This window comes from Crinia signifera, chromosome 2 (genome assembly GCF_055691185.1).
Source record: "Crinia signifera chromosome 2, ASM5569118v1, whole genome shotgun sequence".
Lineage (NCBI taxonomy): Eukaryota > Metazoa > Chordata > Amphibia > Anura > Myobatrachidae > Crinia > Crinia signifera.
Genome location: NC_139218.1, coordinates 54,825,269 through 54,831,729, shown reverse-complemented (window position 1 = coordinate 54,831,729; position 6,461 = coordinate 54,825,269).

Genomic DNA, 6,461 nt, shown 5'->3' with positions numbered 1-6,461 from the left:
AAATAGCTGGAGGGGTGAGCTATATACACAGCAACTTGTGGGTGAGTGGACTGATGCTCAGTGATAATAGCTGATATGAAGTATTATTAATGGGCCTTGGGGACGGCTTTTTTAATGGTAATGTTTGTTTTCGTGTTGTTGTATTATTATTTGTGCAGTTGGGAAATTGGGAAGGATTGTGCTAACACCTTGTCCATGGTTGCGGTTCTCTAAAGGCCCCCTTTGGGCCGATAAATCAGGTGAAATCGGCCCAAAATCGCATGTGTTTGATATCTGATCTGATGCACGGTCCCGCGCGCATCGGATCGGATCACGGCGTCGGACCTGCAGAACATAAGATATATCGGAATCTGAGCCATCATGGGTGCTTTTTAGCACCCACGATGTTCATATCCGATATATCTTTATATACAGACCCCCTGTCTTACTAGCAGCGCCCCCCCCCCCCCGCATTGACGGCTCCCAGCGGAGGTAGTGCAGGCGGGGACCGCAGGCGTCGCAGAGCAGAGACCGTTGGCGCGGCGGGAGAATAGGAAGAAATCCTATGGAAGATTTCTTTCTATTCTCCTGCCGCGCCGACAGTCTCTGCTCTGCGACGCCTGCGGTCCCCGCCTGCACTACCTCCGCAGGGAGCCGGGAGCCGTCAATGCGGGGGGCGCTGCTAGTAAGACAGGGGGGCGCTGCGGGGGACACAGAGTTGGCCGGGCAGGAAAAGCTGTCAGCGCTGCAAAAAAAAAGCCCATACAATGAATGGGCAGCCTGTGATTGGCTGAGCGCTCTCTCAGCCAGTCAGCAATTGGCTGAGAGAGCGCTCAGCCAATCACAGGCTGCCCATTCATTGTATGGGCTTTTTTTTTTCCAGCACTGACAGCTCCCGCCTCCCCCTGCCCGGCTCTGTCACTGTCCCCCGCAGCGTCCCCTGCACGCTGCCTTAGCAGCGCCCCCCACCAGCAGCCCTGTTCTGCAGCCCCCCCTGCTCCCCGGGTTTACATGTGATAAATCGAGACGATTTATCACATTTAAAAAATGGCACATCAAGTGCCAATCTTATCAATTGCCGGGGAAGCTCAGGGGGAAGTCGGGGGCGACTTGTCCTCAGGACAAGTTGCCCTAGTGTATGGGGGCCTTAAGGCTAGCAGTTACTACTTCTGTTATGCCACATTCACTTGTGCTGTTCAGTGCAGTTCCATCTTATTCAGACAGAACCTGGGGCTTAATTCATGTTTGTATGCAAGTGCGATTTTTGCGGCTTTGCAACTGTTATATTAGCAAGTGATGCTGCAGCCCAGGAATGGAAATATATGCCCACTGAAGGCTTTGCAAACTGCAGCTGCATATAAAATGACAGCCTGAATGCAAATATTAGGAAAATAGAGCCAAAGGGTTGACCTATGGCAATGTAGAATGGACACAGCAGTAGCAATGGAAGTAGAAATGGATTTGCTCCTAATCAGAGCTGTCCCTGAAACTGGATGTTTTTGGGGCTGGAACCCTTCTACCTTGTGGAAGTGTCGTGCATGTAGTTGTGGCACTGTGGTATTCTGAATCGTGCATATGGCCAAAGGAAGAATGTCACCTGTTTCTGACAGTAATATTAGCATGCAGCTGATGATAGTTGTTATGGCTTGCATTAAAGTAATGGATGGCTTTCAGTTTGCCCTATAGATTGTTGCATTAAAATAAGATAGTATATAGATTGTAAGCTTGCGAGTGAGGCCCTCCTACCTCTTTGTCAGTCTGTGACTACCCAGTTTGTTTTATTACCATTGCTTCCAACTGTAAAGCGCAGCAGAATTTGCTATACAAAGAAACTGTAAATAAATAGTTTATCTGGCTTCTGGGACCGTCCACAACTGCAGACATTTTGCATGCAGCCCAGAATCAGCACCATGGACAGCATCAGCCATGGGCCAATGAGCTCCCAACTGTCCCTTTTTAAGTTCAGCCTATAACTTAACAGCCGGGAGCTGATTGGCTGGTGATAAAGTACCAGGCACTTTGGGCCTTATTCAGATCACTTTGCTCAGACACGTGCACGGGCCGTAGCGAATGTACCAGACCCCGCCTAGCGAATTGATCGCCCGCGACGCCCATTTGCACGCCACATTCAGCCGCTCGGCATGCTTTACGTGAACATCCCTTCACATGCCTGTGGGAACCTACCCCATCATTCGATGGTCGTCGACCATCGAATGATGTGGAAAGTGCTCACCCATGCAGCAGTGGTCTAGACCACTCGTACATATCAGCAAAGAAAGGCAGGGAATAGGGCCGGCAGCTGACATCTGGTTAATTCAGCTGTCCGCCCCGCATACGCACGTCACAACCGCATTTCCATACGAACGCCCTGCGTTTTCATGGGAATGCCCATGAAACGCATGGCGTGCGCATATGGTAATGACCCTGATCAGGCCACAACGCCCCTCTCCATTCCCTGCTTGGAAGGCCAGGAGCGAGCGCTTGGCGACCGGACTTCTCGCCGAGTTCGCTCGCTCCCTGTGTACAGACATGTGCAGAAATGGTTCTGTGCATGCGTATACGCACAACATCGGTACACTGCCCGAATTCGCGTCCGTCTCCTCCTAGATAAGCAGTTGCACATTTTGAGCTGTATTATTACTATTAGTGCCTTAGTAGAAGGGGTGGCTAGTAGAGAGATAGTGAATAATGCATCTACCTTAGTTCTGTTTTAACATCATGGAAGAACTACAATGTTCTTCTACCTCATTATTTCTTTCCGTTCAGTTAAAGAGAAACCATTAAAAAAAAACTCAATCACTTTAATTTCCACAACATTAATTTCTAGTAATACAGTATGTTAACCAAATGGTCTGTAATGTTGAAGCTTTGTTAGGGTTAGTGTCGTAATTTTAATAGGTTTGGTTGCTTTGCAAGTGTATTGTAGCCTATCAAAACTATAAAAATGCAGTCATGTAGCTCCACTTAGTTCTATCAGACCCAGGTAGACATAACTAGAGATAAAGATAGTGATTTAACAAAAAAAAAATTATTGTGCTTAAAAAATATGTTTATTCTAATCTATATTGATATGAAGAGTACTGTGAATTATAAAGGTATTATGTCACAGGCCAAGTGGTTTCATATAGGCATTCCAAGGAGACGTCAAATATGCTTATATACAGATGGAGCCGGCCTGGTCTTTGCAGGGGATGGTGGAAGAATCGCCAGCCGCCATCCCCCGCCAGCCACCATCTGATCTTCCGACGACGCTTCCCCTGGGTCCCTGCCGGCTAGCCGGTGGTCACCCGGGGTCCCCACCGCCTCCCCGCTCTCCCCCACCGCCTCCCCTAACCCTTTCCATCTCCCTGAAGCGGTGACGGACAGGGTTACCGTCGCTCCGCCGCCCAGAAACTGAGACGCACGCGCGTCTCAGTCAGATGGCGGATCGCCAGCAGAGACAATCTGGCGATTCGCCAGCATGAGGGAGGTCGGCTCCATCTGTAGTCAAATAAAGGGTACTTGTTTAGTTTCACGGCGGCAGATAAATCGTATGCAATTGCATGCGATTGCATTGCATGTGATATGATTTGATGCGATTTTGTACTTGTTCATAAACCAACTATCCACAATGCATGGAGTTGATTTTATATCGTGTGGTGAGCGTAGCGAGCCCCACGTGGGGGGAGGGTTACTGTACATGTATTCTGCGTCCCCTTGCGGGACTCGCTGCGCTCGGCACGGAATACATGTCAAGTAATCCGCAGCCGCTCGCCACGCTTCAGGCTTGGTGGCTCGCTGCACTCGTCACTCTATATATAATCAACTCCATGCGCAGTGGATAGTGGGGTTATGAACAGGTACAAAATCGCATCAAATCGCATCAGATCGCATGCGATATATCTGCAGCCGTGAAACTAAACAAGTACCAAATAAATTCTTGTAGTATAACCAGCTGCAGTTTCCACTCTCTCTCTCGGGTGCAGGACTTTAACAGCGGATTGCTGATGCCCAAGATATTTTACGCGGAGGAGATGGAGAGCAAATAGAACAAGAAGATAAGATTACCTGGAACTCCCACACTCTAGAAAATAAAAAAAAGTGGAAAAGAATAAGTTCATTATGATAGCAGGCCGAATTCAGCCCCTTCTCTAATGGTGGGGGGTTTGCACACGTGCTAGCGCGAATATGCACATATACAAACCCCGGGAGCAAACGACTTCAGCGAGTTTCACATTCCCCGGGCCGTTTGCTGCAGAGGGGGCGGGTGTGGGCTGGCAGGAGGCTAAAGCAGGGGAATGCCCAGCTTTTTATAGACGTCCCCCGGGAATGCAGGTGGGTCGATGCCTGCTGGGGGTGGGCAGCTGACGTCACATGACATCAGCGCCCGCCCCCTTTCTGGACTGACTTTTATTTCCAAAGGGGAGAGAAATCATTCATTGGTTGGAAACCATCGAATGTTTTCTCTCCCCTTTGGCCGCATGTGAGGGGATGTGTACTCATATGCATCCTCTCGCATGCTGGCGAGGGGATGCGGGCGGTGTGGGCTATGTGGGGGGTGGGGGGCAGACGTTTGGTGGGGCGGGGGATGGGTCACTAGGCTGAGTATTAGTAGAATAGTGAACAAGTCTGAATCCGGCCCTAAACTCAATGGACAGCTGAATGGAGGTTCCAAAAGCAGCAGCAATAAGACATCAGAACTGAAGAAAAAGAAGAATTCTGCAGAAAAAAACAAAGGTGGAGTTTTAGCAAAACTTGGGTTGAGAAAGGGGAGAGAAAAATTTCCAACCAATCAGATTATATCTGTCATTGTACAGACTGTGTTTGGAAAAAATGTCAGGAGCTGATATGTTTGTACTTTATCTCTCTTCTCATTACGTCCTTCAACTTTTGATAAATCTCCACTTTATCTCTCTCCACTTTATCTCTGTCCAAGCTTTGATTAATCTCCCCCAAAATGATCATGAGTAATGAAAATTAGAAGCATGAAAACACCTTTGGCCAAGTGTGGGTGGAATCAGTATACAGATGGATTATAAAACAAAATGCAGGTGGAACCATATGAACAGTATGCCACATTGGACTGTGCTTTTTTACACCCATCCTATTCATGCTGTGTGATATTTGTTGGAAAAAGGCATCCCCTTGCCAAACTCAGAATACAACTCTGGCTTTACACCAATGACACTCCCAGGAGACAGTTGTATTCCACACCTCTACCTTGATGCTGCTCAGTTAACACCTACAAATACCTACATTATGCTGAGATGCGTCAGACTCGGAACCTGTTGACTGTGGCATAAGCGCAGTGAGTAGAAAAGCATGAATAGCTCACAATCAGGCTCAGAAACTCTGAAGATGGAAATAAATAAAGCAAAAAAACATAAAGGTAAGGTAAACATAAAGGTCAGGTATAATTTATGTTACATTCAGGCACAGCAGAACCTCAGGTCAGTAGTATAAAGTATAGGAAAAAAGATAGAATCCTAGAACATGACTAAGAAGGACAATGCAGAGAAAACTATGGGAATGTGAGAAGAATTGTGTGAATACATATATACAGTAGGTAACACAGGATGAGAAATAACCTTGGGGAAAGGGAAAGGGAGGACATGATAAACACTTTCAAATTTATGATATATAATTTCTACGCTTATATTTTTCAAATAGTTTTTGAAACAGAAAAGGAGCAAAATTAGTTATTTTCACTTCCCAATTCAATAAAAAAATCTTAGCCACTGCTAATAGTAACAAGCATTTGGTTGTCCAGGCCCATACTGGCACAGCGAAAATCGCATCTCCCTGTTATGCTGTTTATAGCCACTAGACATAAAGGGGGACATTTTCTAAAGGAAATTTGTAAAAAAATAGGTGTATTTTTATCCAGAAATACACTTATTTTTGACATTTACTATACAGAAAATATGGCAATTTACTATCCCGAATTTATGGCAATTCGTAGTCGTATTGATGTTCAAAATATGAAAGACTGGTACTTGTGTAATATCTGGGCGCCCGATTTTTGATCGGGTCGGAAAAATTGCGTTGATCGCATCGCAACCAAATCGCATGCGATGCGATGGACGCAATTTTCCATAGGATTCAATGTTAAAATGGTCCTGTTCATTTCCCAACTATCCAAGTGGGCATAGAGTTGACTTTATATAGCGTGGCGAGCGCAGCAAGCCACCGAGCCCGAAGCGTGGCGAGCTCAGCATGCCCCGCGAGGGGACGTGGAATACATTTTAAGTAATCCGCGTCCCCTGGCCACGCTTCGGGCTCGGTGGCTCGCTGCGCTCGCCACGCTATATAAAAACAACTATATGCCCACTTGGATAGTGGGGAAATGAACAGGACCATTTTAACATTGAATCCTATGGAAAATCGCGTCAATCGCATCACATCACATGCGATTTGGTCGCGATGCGATCAACGCGATTTTACCAGAAAATCGAGTCCATCGCATCTGATCGTATGCCTTAAGTTAAGGTATACAATCAATT